Source organism: Triturus cristatus, chromosome 3_1, assembly GCF_964204655.1.
Source record: "Triturus cristatus chromosome 3_1, aTriCri1.1, whole genome shotgun sequence".
NCBI classification, from domain to species: Eukaryota; Metazoa; Chordata; class Amphibia; order Caudata; family Salamandridae; genus Triturus; species Triturus cristatus.
In genome coordinates this window covers 986384525-986404281 of record NC_140583.1, presented here as the reverse complement: position 1 = coordinate 986404281, position 19757 = coordinate 986384525, and positions in this window count along the sequence as shown.

Here is a 19757-nt window from a genome sequence, read left to right as displayed (position 1 = left end):
AATAAACAACATTGTACCCATTACCGGTGTCAGCCTGTCATTTCAGCTTAATCCCTACACTACATTTTGGTACCAGGAGTGGGGTAAGCTGTTTTTGACTGAGACCGTCTTCGCCTGCTCTGACAATGCCTGCCAGTGTGAACCTACCGGCTGTTCGTTCTACCTTGGACTGTCTTCCTGACTCAAGTGGGCCCGTTTATTTTATTTATTGCCTAAGCGTCGGCCTAGAGGATCCTTGCCTACCTGACTCAATGGCCATCAGTGCTTGTGCACCGTCCTCGTGCTCCATTCTTTGCCAAGCACGACATTGTCTTGTCTCTGCCATTCATTCCAGCCGTTGCGCTCCAGCTTGTGTCATCACACTGTTGTGGGAGCCTTCATACGATGCTTCTGGCTTCTGGCACAGCTCCTCTACTCATTGACTCTCTCTTTGGCTCTCGCTCAACTTGTCACCAGTGAGTACTTTCGTGGCACGTTCAGGCACCATCTTGAATGAGGATCTTTCCGTCATTTTCAGCATTTACCTTCGGTGATTCGTACACCTGCTGTGCGATGATCAGCCTTTTCTTTGTCTACACCAGCTTCAGGCTACTGCAACGCTGATCCGCACTACTGCTGTGCGGTGGTCAATTATCTTTCTACTTCGGTGATCCGCACATCAGCTGTGTGGCACATCGAATTTCTTTTCTTCAAGGATTTAACAGTGCATGTTCAATTACCTCAATACTTCGGTGATCCACACACCTGTTGTGTGGCACATCTAATCTCTTTGAATAAAGGAATTAGCCTATTGTATGCCACTTTCTACACTTTCTCTACTTCGGTGATCCTCACACCTGTTGTGTGGCACACCGAATTTCTTTGTATGCTGCTTTCTACATTTTCGGTGATCTGTACACCTTAAGTGCAGGTTCATATTATTATCATTTCTTATCACTATTTCTCTCTGTCGTTTTTTTTTACTTCTCAATTTCCTTCCTCTTCTTTCATTCTAGCCTCTCTGCAATATGGCTAGTAATCACAGGGTCATTCAACCTCCACCTTTTCTACAAAAAGCAGGTAAACCAGATATCAAATGGTTAGAATGGCTTCGTATTTTTGAGAACTATTTGGTGGCCATTGATGCTGAAGGGTATACTCCTTCCAGAAAAATGGCTATGTTATTTAACCATTTAGGAATTGCCAGTCAAAGAGTTTTTCACAATCTTCCTCGTTCTCCAGCACCAGTTTCTGAAGGCACTCCTTGGAATGTTTATTTAGAAGCAAAGGAACGTGTGAGGAAACAGTAGCCTGATGTATCCAATGTTTTGTTGGAAAGATTCAACTTTGCTATGTGCAAACAATTGTGCAATGAATCATTTGAGGACTACGTTGTTAAGCTCAGAGTCCTTGCTGAAAAAAGCGAATTTGGTGCTAATATTGACACCCACATTAGAGACCAATTAGTTTTTTACTGAAGTATTAGATATTGCCATGAGCATAGGAAGATCTATTTTCACCTCCAAAGTTTTGTCCAGTCACTCTGCTCTTTCTTCCTCTTCTGTCAATGTTTTGTCTGACAACGATGTTGTTTGTGCTGTCAGCAACAAGCAATCTTTCGACAGAACAAATCATAAGAGTCAACCTGCTCGCTGACAGCTTGTTTGTTATCATTGTGGTTCAAAGAACCACATTGGAAACAACCCAACTTGTCCTGCAGTCGGTAGGAAGTGCAATCATTGTCACAATCTGGGCCACTTCCAAGGTGTGTGTAGAAGTGGAGCTACCAGCACCTTAAGTAAAGTCAAAGGGGCATGTAATCAAGAAACCGCGTTAACGTGCTTGATAATATGCCCTTGAGAATTGCCATAGAAGCCCATGTTCTGGTGTCAACATGGGCTTCTATTGGAATTCTCTGCGCCATATTATCAAGCCCGTTAATTTTAACGCCGCGCTTGATAATATGCCCCAAAATTTCTAATATCTGTGTGGATGATTCTGGCCTTGAAGTGCGAGAATATGGAAAAACGTTTTCAAATGTTTTACTTACTGTAGATATCACTGATTGTTCCGACGTCACTTCTATAAAAAACATAAAGGGACCCATTGTTGATGCATTGGTTGATGGAAAACTAATTTCTGTCATGGTTGATTCTGGTGCCCTGGTTACCATACTTGCTGACAGCACTTTTTATGAATTATGGCCATCTGGTACTTCTCTGATGTCTCCTAACATTAATCCCAAAGTCTTTGGAGAGCAAGATATTGATTTGTTAGGTTTCTTCTGGGGACTGGTGAAATGTTTGGGCAGATCAACTAAAACCAAAGTCTATGTAGCGACTAATGGCAGAGGTATTGTTGACTGGAATGATCTTGCACCGTTAGGTATTATTTTATGCCCCGTACAGGATCCTCCTATAATTCTAGGTCCACTCTGAAATGACCTTTTGTCTTTACACTTAGAGGATAACATTGTATCAACTCTTTTTTGGTGTTATTCTGATGTTTTCAAGGGTGCTGTTGGAACCGTGAAAGGGTTTGAGCACTGCATCAAGCTCAAGAGTGAAGCTGTTCCAGTTGTGCACAAAGTGAGACCCATTCCCCTTAGTATTAGGGATGACCTCAAACTTTTATTGAACAAACTAAAATCTGAGGGTATCATCGCACCCATTGATGCCTTGGAATGGATTTCTCTGGTTGTTTTGGACAAGAAGAAGATTAGGGTTCTTAGATTATGTGTTAATTTGAGGTCCGGAAATCGTGATATTCTTGTTGATTGATTGCCTCTTCCGCATATCCAAGAAATTATAGCCAATATTGGAAATGCTACGTTTTTTTCCACAATTGATTTATCACCACATCCAGCTTTCTTAGGAATCTCAATTGCTTGCTTCAGAAGCTTATGGATGGGTTGTTTGGTGATATGCCGCATGTCCAGGCATTCCAAGATGACATTCTTATCTTTACTAAGACCAAGGATGAACATGTTTACACTTAACGTAAATTTCTGGATGTATAACAATCTAGAGGTATGACAGTCAAACCCAATAAGTGCAAACTTTTGGTTAAAGAGGTTGAGTATTTGGGACACTTCATCTCCGCTGAAGGGATCAAGTCCAAGTTTTGCATTGTTGAGGCCGTCAAAAATGCTCCTGCTCCAATGGAAAAAGTACATTACGTTCTTTTCTTGGCCTTTGCAGATACTAGGCCAGATTTGTCCTGAGTTATTCGTTAATAGTTCAATCACTGAGAGATTTGCTTAAAAAAGGAGTGAAATTTGTTTGGAATGAATCTATTTCTGAGATGTTTGGGAGGCTCAAATATTTTTTTATCAAGCCCCTGCTTTGCACTCATTTGATTCTTCTGGTGACTCTTTCATCACTGTCGATGCAAGCCTTAAAGGGCTAGGAGCTGGTTTTGGACAATGGGTCAACGGTCAAAAGAATATCATTGCTTTTGCTTCTAGATCTCTCTCTGAAGCTTAATGCAATTATAACACTTTTGAGAGAACTTTAAAACTTATATTTGGGGTAAGAAATGTGTTATTTTTACCGATCACAGACCGTTGGTGTTTCTTTTAGAATGTAATGGTTTAGGTAAGGCTTCTGCTCATTTGGTTAGGCTACTATCCAAATTGCAAGAATATAATCTGGAAACCTAGGGGGAAGAAATGTCCGTCCTGAGTGTCTATCTCGTAATCCTTACCTTTTACTCCTAATACTTTGAATGATTTTGATGATGACTGTGTAGTTGGTTTAGTCGATAAAGTATCTGCCTGTGGCAGAAACTTTTCCCAAGAAGATTAGATTACGACTCTGGTAAAAGATGAAGCCTTGAAGAAAGTGGAGTTTTTTGTTTAAAACAAGTGGCCTACTGGTAAAATGCGTTTAGCTCAGTTAAGGTCTTTTGCACAAGTTAGTGATAAGCGTTCTTTTGAAAATAGTATTTGCATTCGCAATGGGTTGTTTGTGCCTCCTCTTTTATTAAGGATACGATTATTGCTATTGCTCATGAGGGGCACATGGGCATGTCTGCCACTTTGAAAAAACTCAAACAAGTATACTGGTGGCCAGGTCTGGATGCTCTTGTTGCCAATTTTGTGGCAAAATGTCCGAAATGTGTTGTCTCTGATAAACACTGGAATCTTAACAAAAAACCTGACTTGGATTTTTCTGGACCTTTCAATCTTCTTCCATCTAACATGAGATATCTTTTAGTGGCTATCGACTACTTTTCAAAGTGAGTTTATTACTTCTTTGTTATAGTGGCTAACTCCTCCACGGTTATTTCCTTTCTAGAGAACATTTTCAAAGTCGATGGTGCACCTTGTTCTATTGTTACTGACAATTGTGTTTCTTTTGTCTCTAAGCAAATGACAAATTTCTTGGATACATTTCAGAATAAACAATTCCAAGTTGCTTTATACAGTCCATCCTCTAATGGACTAGTGGAGAGGGCCAATCGCATACTGAAGGAGGGTATTCAGACTGCCATTGCAGCTTACATTGACGTTGCTCCTTTCTTGCAAGAAAAGGTTTGAGCTGATCCCACTTCACCTCATTCTACTACCGGAGTCACTCCTCTCAAAGCTCTTAGGGGAAGGGAAGCAAGATCAAAGTTGGTTCCTGAATGGTTTTCAAATTTGAATGCTGGATCCACTTTAATTGGTAAAAGGTTCTTAAGTGAATACCGTGATGTCATTACAAGTAAGGTGCTGTCGAAACAAAGCATGCAAACAAACTGTATGACAGCAACTCAAGAGTCAAATTTGAAAAGTCTTCTGTTAATGATTGGGTTCTTATTAAGAAATTTTTCAAAGTTTCTAAAGGACAATCCACCTTCTCTCTTCCTGTGCATGTGATGAGAGTTAGTATCCCTTCTCTTCTTTTGGAAGGGAGAGGATGGTGGAATAAGGACCGTGTGGTTAAACTCACAAAATAACAGGTTGAAATATTCAGACAGGTTTATGCTGATAGAGTAGAAAACAATGATTCCACTTCAGCTTTTGATATTCATCCTGCTGTCATATCTGGTTCTACTATTGTTAAAAGTGTACCGATTGTTCCTGCTAGTTCAGATACTTTCCGTGCTCCAGTTGCACGTGCTATTGGGGGCTCTTGCTCAACATCAAATCCTCTCGTTGGTGTTGAAGGACAGCTTCCTGGTGTTTTCTCTCGTGGCCATCGTACTATCAGGCTGCCTTCTAAATTACATGATTACGTTCTTGACTAATTGTTTTTGTATTGTGGATGGAAGGGTGGTGTTGTGATATGCTTTACTTATATTGTATTTATGTTTTACTTATGCTTCATGCACTTTTGTTTCTTTTCACTGTTCCTTTAACTTTGTTCAGAACCTTGATTCTTTCCTGGTTCTGATTCCTGTAATCCCGAGCAAGAGCAGTCAGTTGGTCTCTGCTCGTCAGCCTGCTTGCTGTGTTGCCGTGGGTTCCTGTATCAGGCTTATTTCTACAAATAAACAACCTTGATCTCGTTACCGGTCTCAGCCTGTCATTTCAGCGCAACCCCTATACTACAAAAGGCTATTGAGAGACAGAATGGTGAAAGGAAAGAGTGAAGGTAAGAACAGAGGAGCAGCATTGAAAGTATTGAGGGCTGAGCATTTTGCTATTTTAGTTAGTAGTCGGAGTTTGTATCTTTTACAATTTATGTTGCCATAAGGAGCATGAGTGAGTGAGAGGGCAGTCAATAGTGATGTGCTTTGGAGATTTGTAGTGGAAGATAAGTATAAACAGAGGAAGGTAATTGCTGAGTGGAAGAGGGGAAGGTGGAAAGGTTAGATCAGGAAATAGAGTTAGTAAGAGATGATGAATGTGATGCTGTTAAGGAGTGGAGTAGTATAGGATAGGTTAATCGGGTTGCTTTTAGAGAGCATGCCAACGTGTTATAAGAAGGGGTAATGAAAGAAGGGATGGGTTGGGTAAAGGGGTAAGGAGCATGGATTCGGAACTAAGAAGCGTGGGATAGATGAGATGCAGGGAAGGTCAAGGGAACCGAGTAGTACCTTTCTGCAACACGGTAGAGCAGCTGTGGATGATGAATACTGCAAAATTTAAAATGATTCTTTTTGCGACTGATATTTTAGTAATTATTGGCGCGTCTTAGGAAAAGAGGCAGACAGAGGAGAGTTGGTGTAACAGGCTCCTTTATTAAACGTTCTCGTCATCCTCCTCCTCACTGTGCCTGTAAACCAAGAATGTTGCACAGTCCTCTTCCCTTTTACCTGACACACTTCCTCCCTGCAGCCTGAGGTGCTTAGGGTTCCTAGGGTTGTACGAACCAACTCCACTCCTCCCCTTAGATTAAATACCTGGTCGATCTCAGACACCAGAATTTGATCTCTTCAATCGGCCTGCATGGCCTCTTTATCAGACGTCGAGACCTCGAGATACTTGTTGGCAGCGGAACAGTTTCATCCATTTGCTTCTTTTGGTTTGAGTTGTTGGGCTTAAGAAGCCCTAGTGCTGGATCTTTGTATTGGCTTGGTGGCTCTGATGAACGATGTGCCCGTTTGAAGTGCGACATGTCATGTGTGATCAATTTACCTGGTCTGTTGGCTGTGCTGGGCTGATAGTTCCTTTTCTCTTTGTTATCTGCAAACTTCAACATCAAAAGGAGTGTCAGACTTCCAGTGTTGTCGCTGTCAGACCACCACCTAGTCTCCTTTTCCCAGTGGTGTGTTCCTTGCTTTTCTCTTGGTGTCCACGTAGGCTTTCAACTTTTCCTTCTTGATTGCATTGGTGGTTCGTAATTTGCAGATATTATTGGCGCTGTACTGGAGCTTTGTGAGGACTGTTTAGCCAAACATGAATGTGGCAGGACTCCCTCCTTTTGTGGAGTGAGGGGTGGTTTGGTAGGCTTGCAGGACCTGAAACAGAGACTGGTCGATTGTTTTCTCTTTAGCATGTGCCCTCTGGACAATTGTTTCGAGAGTACCCATGAAGCATTCAACCGCTTCATTTGCCTGGGGCCACCGTGGAGTGATCTGTCTGTGCTCCACATCCAGGTGGACAGAAACTCCTTGAACTCTCTGCTAGTGAAAGCTGATCCATTGTCTTGATTCAGGAGTTTGGGATTCTCCATGATGCAACGCTGTAGTTGAGTGCTTTTGTCACCTTGTCATGCCACATGGACAAGATGTTTCCGACCAATGGAAAATGGGAGTGTTCATCCATTAAGACTAGCAAATATTTGCCATTCGTGAGGGGGTAAAGAGGTACACCTCCACGAACTCACATACATTTCCTTGACTCCCTTGCCCAATTACGGTAGGAGTTCTGTAGGCCATGAGCCACAGGGAGACAAATGAGGTGCTCAGATGGCCTCAGGGTTAGGAATGGTGCCGGATATATCCTGCGGGAAGGCTGGCTGAGGCACACATTTGCTGCAGTACCTGGAGGAGGGGGTCAGTTTGCTGAAGACAGGCGGCTGGGTGTGTTGGCTTAATGGCTCGCCGACAAATGGGTGTCTGGTAATGTCAGTGTTTTTCTGCTCCAAGGGCGCGGTAGTGTGGGAGCCGAGAATTACTCATGGGTGGACCACTAGCTGAAGGAGTGAGCAGTGCGAAGCAGGCAGCAGGAGCAGCACATATCTTTGCATCCTCGTCGCCAGTTGTCATATCTTAAGAAAAGAGATGGACACAGGAGGCTCAGTGTAACAGACTCCTTTATTAAACTTTCTTCTCCTCCTCCTCCTCCTCCTCCTTGCAGTCCCTGTAAACCGTGAATGTTCCACAATCCTCTTCCTTTTCCCCTGACGCTCTTCCTCCCTGCAGCCTCAGGTGTTTAGGGTTCCCAAGGTCCAAATGCCCAACTCCACAATTAGAAGTTATCTGACTAAGCTATTGTGCAGGTTCGCTTGAGTAGTTACATTTTCACTGTCTGTTAGGTTCTATTATCTTACAAAGCACTCGTAGCTTTAGAGTGAGGCCGATCTTAACTTTGATTGTGACACAAAATTAGGCTTTAGCTTTAGATAGTTCAGTCCCAGCTGGGTATGGCTAGGGTGCCTAAGCCTGGAGAGAGAGTTGGACTAATGTGGCTTAGAGTACCCAAGAAAGTACCATAAACACTGCAAAATTAGGGGTATGGGAGTCTGGCAGATGCTCGGTGTGTTAAGGGCAATAGCCCGTCTGTGCTAAATACTGGTCGCAAAACACTGGTTCCAATTTGCATCCAGCATTTCTGCAACGACCTATGTACTAATAAGTCTGTTTGTACACTTCTGAATTGGAGTCGGGCACAATCCAACCTACTTCATGCATATTAATAAGCCAGATAACAAATTGCAACTTCCGATTGGTTTCATAAAGGGGAAGGGTTTCAAGGCGACCCCTTTGCTTTTGCGAATGCCTTACCACCTTAACTTGGGATTTGGTAATTTTTCAATGTTTTGCAACCAGATTTTATGCCCAAAACATTGATATATCTCATATCGAATCGCTATTTGAACAGGGCATCCATAACACACTCCTTTCAAGTAGTGATTTAGTATTAAACTTCCAAGACATTTCAAGAGATTTAAAATTGATCAACTCCGAGAATGAATTTATTACATTGTAAGAAACGGTTTTGTTGCATAAACAGTGATTCAGACTTTTTGAGACCATAAACACATGTATACATCTTGCTCAACATTCCTAAGTATAAGGGATCATCAGTGGGGTGGGATTAGCCACCATAGCTGAAAGGCACGTAGTAGTGGGTATGTGGGTCCAGCTAATAGAGAAATAGAAGAAATGCAGGTTAAAGTTTGAACAACAAATTAGTGGGCTTGTGGTGCATATCCAGACGCAGCATAGGAGCAAAGCTGGAAAAGACTAGACACTACACTTATGCAACCAACATGAATTTAAGCAATGCAGGATGAAAAATGAACACCACGGTACTGGGTCTGTAATGCCTACTCAGAAACAGAATAGGAGCAATGCTGTGTAAGACCTTGATACACAGTAATAGGTCTGCAAGGCCTACCAATGAGGGCCGGAGTCACCCCTGAACTGGACAGGGTGATAATCACCTGATTGCTGAGCGGTTCAGGGTTCCCTTGAAGTGATGGAGAGAGCAGGGGAGAGAAAAAAAGTGGAAACTGGAGAGGACTAGGAGAGGATATTTTAACGCAGACCGGAGAAGGCAAGTGAGGAGTACATTATGGGGCATATTATCAAGAAACGGCGTTAAAATTATCGCCGCTTTAGCAGCAGGAAACTGCCACTAAAGCGGCGATAATGGGCTTGATAATATGCCCTGGAGAATTCCAATAGAAGCCCAGGTTCTGGTGTAAACCTTTGCTTCTATGGGAATTCTCCAGGGCATATTATCAAGCCCATTATCGCCGCGATAATTTTAACGCCGTGCTTGATAATATGCCCCTATGTGTGTAGATTAAAATAAGAAGAGTGTTTGACCCAAGACCCTTCCTAGGCCCCTAATAGGCCCAACCCAGGAAGATACCACAAGGCAGCAACTTTAACTTTTACCAGTTTTCTTTTAAAATATGAAGTTGGGGCAGATGTCTCTGAATAGTTTAATGCATTTGACATTTGAATAGGGTTACCCTGGGCCAAATGAAGCTGTGGAGCTCAGTTAATTAGACCATTATCACAGAAAGAGCCTGGTGGTATTCTTCAATTGTCTCATGAGAAAGAGAATCTGTTTTACCTCTAATAGAGAAGCTTTGTTTTTTAATTCTGCAAGGACTCCTCAGTGACACCAGTAGAGGTTCAGGGATATAGTGAAGCAGTATGAACAATACTGGAAGGCATGGATGGCAATGTTGTGGCGCAATTGAAAAGGGTCGGTAAACGAAAAAGGTGTAAGAACATTTGCTCCGTGGTTCAGCAAGCAACGCTGTTATAACCTCTGCATTCATCAGCACCAGCCTGTAGTGAGCTGTAGACTCCTGAAGCCATGAAGTCAAGCGGAAAAGACTAATATGTATATTAGGACAAGCCACTAGTAAGGATCCCTGAATACATACAGGTGGTAGTCTCAGGGTAGGAAACTGGAGCATTATGTAGTGACGCTGGTTAGGCTTCACAATGCAATACTTACTCTCACAATACCCAAAATAGGTACTTTGGATCACACTAATAAATCCAGAGCTCAGTCCTGGTAGAGAGCAGTCAGGCTTTACTAGCGGAACATGTGTTAAGCATTTTAGTGCAACACCAATTTATAAAATTAAAGCAGATGTGTACATAAATTTAAACACCAAAACAAAGATAATTGGATCAGTATATCTAGAGTTATGGATTTTTAAAACAAAAATAAAACAGCGCATTTCACTATTGCAAAACTTTAACATTGCAGTCAATGGGGAAAAGCACTAGTGACAATCGTCACTTGCAGGTTGAGTCCAATTGAACCCACAGGTTGTAGAGATTAAGCAGGTAGCAGGACCAAGCTCCGATAGCCAGTTGAATTTTACCCGCCTCATAGGGCGCTGTCGCAGAGTTGTCCTGGGTTTGCTGGTGCTGAACCAGGTGCCACAGGCTTGCTGGTTTTACTGCTTAGACGGTGCTGTTGAGGAAACAGGTGTAAAATCTCAACAACAAGGCCATAGAGTCATCAGAATGAAGGGGTTGTGGGGTTCCCTTGAGGCACAGTGTCGGGCTGGCCACCATTAAGCCTTGGCAGTGGCAAGCTAAGCCTTGAGTTACGTCGACGTTCTGAGGTCCAAGGGAAAATGGTAGTCGCTTGACACTTGCTGGAGGTCAGGACTACATTGCCCACAATGCACTAGACCATTTACTTCTGGACAATCCCTCAGCAGTTGTGAGAGTGTGCTTTACCAGCGGGTTGCAGTAGACTAGTACCTCTAGTCAAAGGGAGTTCAGGAGTTGGCTTTGGCTATCAGTAGGTTTCCTCTTTCCTTTGGAACCCGTCTCTGGTCCGGCATGAGTCGCATTAATGCAGTTGAAGGGGGGCTGCCATAGGTGCCGGTTATCGCGCCTTTGCTTTGCGCAGGTCCTGAAGTTGCAGACTTGGGTATCTTCTATGCCCTTGTTTACAAGCTGATTAGATCTGAGGTTCTCGTGCCAGGGGAGCCTCTTGAATTCTAGATTTAGGGGCGGTAGGGGTGTGTGGGTGCTGGTAGCCAATGGGCCTCTAGTTCCAGTGGCTAATCTGCCCCTGTGGTAACCACGTTCTATGGAGTGTGGCCCATTTTCTTCCCAGAAGCCTGTATTCCGCCACTTTTAAAACTGGCAGAAATCTTCCTTGGCTGTACATACCAGGTAGCCCACCCTAGGGTGTGTGGCTATCCTTCTGGGGGTGTACAGCTCCTGATTATCTGATTTTCCTGCCTGCCTGGGTTACAAATGTGCCTGGGGCTTGGTTTTGGCTTTTCCTCCTTCGGGAAGAGGACCATTTGCATATCATAGACAGTGAAAGGCTTTGAAGCTCCCCGCCTTGATGTGCCACTTCACTAGCCATCCTGTTGTGGGGAGGGAGGTAGCACCTTGATCCCAGGCAGGTCTTTGTATAGACGCCTGGGAGTTTTCACACCGCCTGGCAGGGAGTCAAATCCTTGTTTTGGAGGCAGCAGGTGCAGAGTGTCAGCCAGGGCGCCGGAAAGGCTGGGACAACCATGTGGGCAACCTCTAAAGTAGCCATCTGGGTGCATGCTACATCAAATCTGACCATGGGAAAAGGTTGGGTTTGATGAGATACATTTTTTGATACCAAGCATGACCCTTTTCAGTGGGTCTATAATGTAGCTGGCAACCGTGATGCGCCGAGGTGCGAGCCCATGTTATCCTACGGCCCCCCTGATCACTTATAGTATCTCCTAATGAAGGGGGATACTAAATTGACAAAGAAGCGTGCACTTATATGTCCACACCTTTAGCATAATGCACTCTGCCTCCAGGATTCAGGAGGCCTCCTGGAGTGGTGACTGAAATATGTTAAAATAAGTGCTGTGACCTTGCAACTCATGGTGAGGGCAAAGTCGTCTTTGAGCACTTTGCATTGCTCATGCAGTCTGCAATGGCAGGCCTGCTGTCATCTGTTTACTTGGGTCACTCAGGGTATCTGAATCAGTGCTCAGGGCCTGGTGATCCCTTTAACTCACATGTCCTGGCTACCACTGGTACCAGTTACCAGGGACTTATCGTGGGTTAAAATCCTCTCCAATTGGGGTTACCAATACACATGCATTATATTTATTGCGCGAATATTGGCACTGAGACCTGGTTAGCAGGCTCAAGTGCACTTTCAGAATCATAACCATCAGCATTGGAGAAAAAAATGTGGGGGTGACTATACAAAAAGGGCACTTTCCCACACCAAGGGAAGGAACAAAAAGGACCAATAGCACCATTTTAGTGCTTAGAGACAGTTAGGAGCGCTAGGCGGGAAAGGGTGCTGAAACTGAAACATGGCCTCTCACAATCTGGTGCCATACTATTAGTGGTATTCGGGTACCTTTACAGGATTTAGTCCATTATTCATTTAGGAGCACCATAATAAAATAGATCTGAGTGTATTCTTCACACCTGACATTAGACTTAAGATCCTTAAATTTCAGGAACCTAGTGGCTCTGGACCAGTGGACATTCTGAGCATTCCCCATGCAAATGCGGAATCTTGTGGTTTCTTTAGGTGCAAATGCTGCTGTGGAACATGCCTGAGACGTGCGGGGTGGTATCACCAGCACAGATCTAGTCAGCTTGCTCAGCGATTGGAAGTTTCACCCACCACTGTCTTAGGGCAGGTTGATGTACCCCCTTTGAAGGGAGAGACCAATGGCCCTGACTTTGAATAATGTAAGGGTTGCACCCACTATTCTGGGAGCTAGAACCTCGAAAAACCAACTGACCTACTGCATGCATTAAGAGATTATTGGGCGAGATTACCACAGTCTGAGACAAGGCAGAGCTCATAGTAGCATAAGCACGTGGAAGCAGTAACGTGACACCATTTCACTCCATTATGTAATAGGGCACTCAGTGGCATAAATGGTGGTCATTTTTAAACAAATATTATAGTTACTTGTATGTTTTGGTATTATACAACCAATCGCTGTGTGCGATAGGGAAAACGGTTTGCAGCCCTATGATCAAAAGAATTGGAGTTTCTCTTTGACCCTTTAGATTTTGGGGCATATCATCAAGGCCAGGCCATAAAATTATCGCCAATTTAGCGTCCGTTTTCGGATGGAAAGCGGCGATAATTTTATCACCTTATCAGCAAGGTCACGCCATCGCGTGAATCCTTGCCTTATCGCCCTTTCCCCCAACGCCCATTTTCGCATCTCTAATGAGATGCAAAGTGGGCATTCCACCCCAAGATAACGGGAGAAATGTCGCCAAGAGACATTTCTTCTATTATCTAGCCACACGCTAACCTGCAGAGCGATGAGAAAAGTAGCGATAACCTCGGTTATCGCTACCTTCCTTACGCCTGCTTTTCAACTGACTTAGCCATGATATCCTATGGAAGGTGGATATTATGGCTAAGTCTGCCTTGCCCTGTCAGCAAGCTTTCGCCAAACGTTGTGCGATTATCGCTGGATTTCCAGCGATAATCGCACAGTTGGCAGCTTGCGCGTTGAATTTTAGCGCTTTGGAGATAAGCGTTGCTGATAGCACGCTATCTCCGCGATAAAATTCAGCATTGGCCGGCAATAATTATCCTCGCGCTAAGAGCGCTGAACGATAATTATTGCATGGCCTTGATGATATGCCCCTTTGTGTTTTACCTTTTTTTGCAGTTTTATATAGCGCAAACTCGGCCTTCACCATCGGATTACGTGAGCACCAGCTACATCACACAAGGGTATATTCATTTTTATGAACGTTTATCTATTTACTGAATCTTGATCATGTGTGAGGCGAAAAAGTGAAGCTGGCAAAAGTTACAAAACTATGCAAAAGTTTGCAAATAGTTTCAAGTTCCTCAATTTCACGGGCAAGGACGATAACTTGCACACATTCGCGTAATCTATAATTATAAATCATGATGCACTTATTAAAGTACAAAGTGGTAAAAGCTTCTGATGATATTTACTTCTAGAAATATTTCTGCAGATTTATGTGAACCATGATGAACAGCCATATCCAGGAGACCAGTCATGATCTTGCAAATCTAAAGCTATTAAAAATGTGTTTGTGGATGATCATATTTGTAACAAAAATCGTCAATATATTTTTCAGTTTAATAAGGAAGCATAATCCCACTTAGGAAGACTGACTTCCAAAAAACGTACTGTCAGTAGTACCTAGGCAAAGTAGCACCTAGCCACACAGTCCCATTGTCACCTCTGAACCTTGCATCCCAGAAGAGAGCAACACAACACTGCATGCAGCAGGGGCATAGCTTCCACCAGGGCAGCAGATGCTGTGGTAAAAGAGGGTCAAGGGCTTGTGAAGGCCATTGTAACCCAATCATGGCTGACTTCTAATATCCACCCAAAAGAAGTGGCTGACTTCTAATTTCCACCCAAGAGAAGACACTGACTTCTAATATTCACCCAAGAGAAGTGGGTGACTTCTTCTAATATCCACCCAAGAGTAGACGCTGACTTCTAATACCCACCCAAGAGAAGTGGATGACTTCTTCTGATATCTACCCAAGAGAAGTGGCTGACTTCTAATATCCATCCAAGAGAAGGGGCAGACTTCTTCTAATATCCACCCAAAAGAAGGGGTAGACTTCTAATATCCATCCGAGAGAAGGGACTGACTTCTTCTAATATCCATCCAAGAGAAGGGGCAGACTTCTTCTAATATCCACCCAAAAGAAGGGGCAGACTTCTTCTAATATCCACCCAAGAGAAGGGACAGACTTCTTCTAATATCCACCCAAGAGAAGGGGTAGACTACTAATATACACCCAAGAGAAGGGACTTGGGGGCATATTATCAAGCACGGCACTAAAATTATCGCCGCTTTAGAGGCAGAAAACTGCTGCTAAAGTGGCGATAATGGGCTTGATAATATGCCGCAGAGAATTCCAATAGAAGCCCATGTTGACACCAGAACATGGGCTTCAATGGGTATTCTCAAGGGCATATTATCAAGCCCATTATCGCCGCTTTAGCGGCAGTTTTCTGCCGGTAAAGCGTCGATAATTTTAACGCCGTTTCTTGATAATATGCCCCTGACTTCTTCTAATATCCACCAAAGAGAAGTGACTGACTTCTTCTAATATCCACCCAAAAGACGATGCAGACTTCTTCTAGTATCCACCCAAGGGAAGGGACTGATTCTCTTGTTTGCATTAAGGTCCAAGAAACCCTTGCTATGCCATTGGCGAACAACGGGGCATATTATCAAGAAACAGCGTTAAAATGATCGCCGCTGCGCTAATGCGGCGATAATGGGCTTGATAATATGCCCTCGAGAATTCCCATAGAAGCCCATGTTCTGGTGTCAACATGGACTTCTATTGGAATTCTCTGCAGCATATTATCAAGCCCATTAGTGCCGTTTTAGCGGCAGTTTTATGCCGCTAAAGCGGCGATCATTTTAACGCCGTGCTTAATAACATGCCCCAACATGCTTTCTGCAACTTCCATGCTATGTTATTTGAAGGAAAATTTGAGAATCTATTTTAGAATCTACAAGTGGACTCATTAGTAGTCTTTTCTGTGAGAGCCAAAGGACCATGTTGACAGATGCTGAACATTGTGAGAATCATTTATGTTACCAGTAAGCCACTGATTTTGGGTCCAGTGCGACTTTTAATGGAGATGCATACTAACTTGTGTGGTCATATGTCATGAGTTAGAGACATGTTTCAGAGTGCCCCTCACTACCCCTCAGGTTATTGCACACAAATCACCCCATCAGGTGCACTGCCGACCCCGTCCTTGGTCACTAGACTATCGACACAGGGTTGCATTCTCATCAAGTCCTAAGTGCAGTGCTTAATTTGAGCCGGTGGTTTCCGATGCGCGGCACAGGCACTTAATTGCTGACTACAACAGTTAATTGTCCAAACCTCAACTTATAACAGCTGCCACATGGTGGTGCTGTTGGTGTAATTTAAAGATGAGCAGAATTGGATTAAAAATAACTAATAACTTCCACCCAAGCCATTCTTAAAGCCTTGAACAGTCTGAATTGTCACACTTGTAGCAGTGTGATGGTTATAGTAGGCGCACAACGTGACATTCACTCTTCCCATTTGCCCAAGGACTCTCAGAAACAGAGCGTGTTGTTCATGGCGTAGCCTTTTATTCACGAACAGGTAATTCACCAGTGACCAACACGAGAGTAACATTATCTCTTTGGATATAGAATTATCAAAGCATCACTCTTTAGTGGTATTAACTTGACGAAGGCTGCCGGGCAATTAGGCACAACATTACACTTGAACTTGAGCTTGGCCGTTACACTTGAACTTGAGCTTGGCCGTACACTTTAGTGGCCTTGGCCTGTCAAAGGCAGTAAAGAAGATATGCACCAGATTACATTTGAACTCTTGAACTTGGCCATACACTTGAACTTGGCCATCTCGGCCCACCAAGCCCCCACTCCGCTGTGCACATTGTGCCAGGAGGCCCCAACGCGCTACAGCGAACAGTTGCACTTCTTGTAAACCAGGGCCCCTCATGGCACACTGGCATGCCCACCGGGGTACCTGCACTCAGGCAGCCTCCCCAGGGTTCACCTCAGTCCATAGGTTGTGGGTTAGGGCAGAAGAGTCAGGGACCACCAGCAGGCCAATCCCCCCTTCCGCCTACCCTCTGCACATGTGGCTCCTACCCCTTTCTGGGGGCCATCCAGTTGTTTTACCGCCATTGTTGCGCTTGCTTGTTAGCTATCACCGTTCCGCCCTCGCTCTCTTGCCGGGTGGGTGGGTGGTCGACGATGTGCCCCTGCAGCTTGCCGGAGGTTCGAAGGGACAAAGAGGCTGAGGATCGCAGGGCGCAGATTCAAATAAGCCTTCCAGCGCGCCCTGACGACGTCACTTCGTTCAGCCCCCTTTTCCTGCCCTGGGGGAAGGTCCAGTCCCGTGGCGCTACTAAGGGCGCCCCGCCTCTAGGCGCGGGGGGCGCCGGTCATAGTAGGCGCACAACGTGACATTCACTCTTCCCATTTGCCCAAGGACTCTCAGAAACAGAGCGTGTTGTTCATGGCGTAGCCTTTTATTCACGAACAGGTAATTCACCAGTGACCAACACGAGAGTAACATTATCTCTTTGGATATAGAATTATCAAAGCATCACTCTTTAGTGGTATTAACTTGACGAAGGCTGCCGGGCAATTAGGCACAACATTACACTTGAACTTGAGCTTGGCCGTTACACTTGAACTTGAGCTTGGCCGTACACTTTAGTGGCCTTGGCCTGTCAAAGGCAGTAAAGAAGATATGCACCAGATTACATTTGAACTCTTGAACTTGGCCATACACTTGAACTTGGCCATCTCGGCCCACCAAGCCCCCACTCCGCTGTGCACATTGTGCCAGGAGGCCCCAACGCGCTACAGCGAACAGTTGCACTTCTTGTAAACCAGGGCCCCTCATGGCACACTGGCATGCCCACCGGGGTACCTGCACTCAGGCAGCCTCCCCAGGGTTCACCTCAGTCCATAGGTTGTGGGTTAGGGCAGAAGAGTCAGGGACCACCAGCAGGCCAATCCCCCCTTCCGCCTACCCTCTGCACATGTGGCTCCTACCCCTTTCTGGGGGCCATCCAGTTGTTTTACCGCCACAGGGCGAGACGCTCCCTGGCGCGCTCGCCCTCCCCCCGCGCTAACTGTGCCCCCAAATGGCCCCTAGCATTGTTTGTATGAGCCACTGCCCGTCTACCGAAATTCTGACCTCCATCCTGATTCCACCTCTCTCTTTTGTTATCTGGGCCGTCCTGTGATACATTATCTGCCCCCTTTCAGTGACCCTCGAGTTGTGAATAGCCTAGTTTACACCCTCTCCTGTTTCCCCAGAATTAATCCATGACCCCCTGCGAGGAACCTGACACCAGCTGTATTTCCACCACCGTTATCCTAAAGGGAACTACTATTCCAGGCCCTCCATCAAATTTCCGCCCGTACGGGTGGCTAGATGCCAGCGCAATCCAATTAGACTCCCCTTGTCTCCTGGGACAGCGGAGGAAGTGTTGGACCCGCTGCCTTCCTCTTACTGATCGCCCGTATCACTGTCCTCCCAAGCTTGTCCTTGACCTTAACCAGAGCCCCCTTAACTTAGACTGCCTGCGTTATCCTACCGATCACATATAGAAACTTCCCTTCAGACCATTGGTCATTGAGCGGTGGCGTAATAACGCCCCCTCTTACAGCCTTGTGATAATTTACCAGGCCCAATAATGCGTTATATAAAGTATCTTGGCAACTAACCTCAGTAGCAGGCACATTGTCCAGAAACCTCACTTAATGCCCACCGAGCTGGGAAGGCCCAACACTATCTCCCGTTTTTACATTATGACATCCACCTCCCTCCCCAAGGAAACTAATCCCTTAGGGCCTCAAATAGCAAATCTGCCCACCGGGATGCCTGCAACCTTAGTGCAACCCAAAGTGTACTCTCCCGAGCCTCTCCGGTATGTTTCTTCGATATGCCCAAGAAGTCCAGGACCTCCAGGGGTCCGAAATCTGTCACCAGCCAGGTGACGTCCGGGACCACCAGCAGGTCAGTCCCGTTTGTCGCCAGCCAGCCAAAGAAGCACTACTGCCCCATACCGTTACCTGCTGACACCAGTCATAATTAACTTACCAACCAGGCACCTCCTTGTGCCTAGAAATCACTCAGCTATGCTACATATTTTGTGTCCATCAACAGACCTTCTTGAGCCGGACTTGCACTGGGCTGGACTCCTACACTGCCACCCTCTGAGCTATTGCTCCACCCACTGACCAAGGCTGCTCCCTTTGTGAGAAGTGTTGCTTTGCCCCTTACTGTTTAGGACCTGTGATTATAGGCCACCACAGGGGTATGAAAAGCTGGTTTTGCTTCGCCCCTTACTGTTAAGCCCTGTGGTTGCAGGCTGCAACAGGGGTATAAATGGCTGGGTTACCATGATAATGCAGCACCTGCCGGGTAATTACCCTGTGCCCGAGGTGAAATTTGTAAATTGTATTCCATAACCACCTTTACCAGGGAACCTCCGGTTACCGTATCCTCTGCTATGTGCCTCTTTATTATAAAACCTCCCACCCCCTCATGGCCAACACTATGTGAAGATGGAGTTGCCTTTGTTCGAGGGAAGCAGCGGCTGGATGATTAAATTTATTGCCTGGTAACTAGCCAGACCCGGTAGCCCCCGCAACAATACTCACCGTTCAGCCCCTACACTGACTATTGGTTATTATGTCCCTCGCAAAAGGCCCCCTACGTGAACGGAATAAATACTGTTCCATAACGGCCCAAACTGGTGATTGTACACATGGGTTTTGTAAGGGGTCCTCCTGCAGCAAAGCCTTTTTTTTTTTTTTTTTTTTTTTTTTTTGCACTGTCTCCCTACACTTATGGGCATCACCGCGAAAACATTACAAGAAAGTACGTCCATGCCAGAATAGGCTCCCCGGCACTAGCGGCTCAAGGGTAATTGTGAGCAGACAAAAATGTCATCTGTTTCCTGACTTCATAGCAGCAGCATGAGCACCCGATGAGACGTTCTCCTTCAGGCTAAGGCCAAGGCTGATTCCCCCCCATACTATCACTCCAGCCATGTGATTCTGTTGGCAAGACAGAGTTTATGTCCCTTATGCTGAAATAACCATAAAGTTTCACAGCTAACTGGAAGAAGGTATTTGGCTGTGTACCCTGGGGAGATTATCTGGTCTTTTGG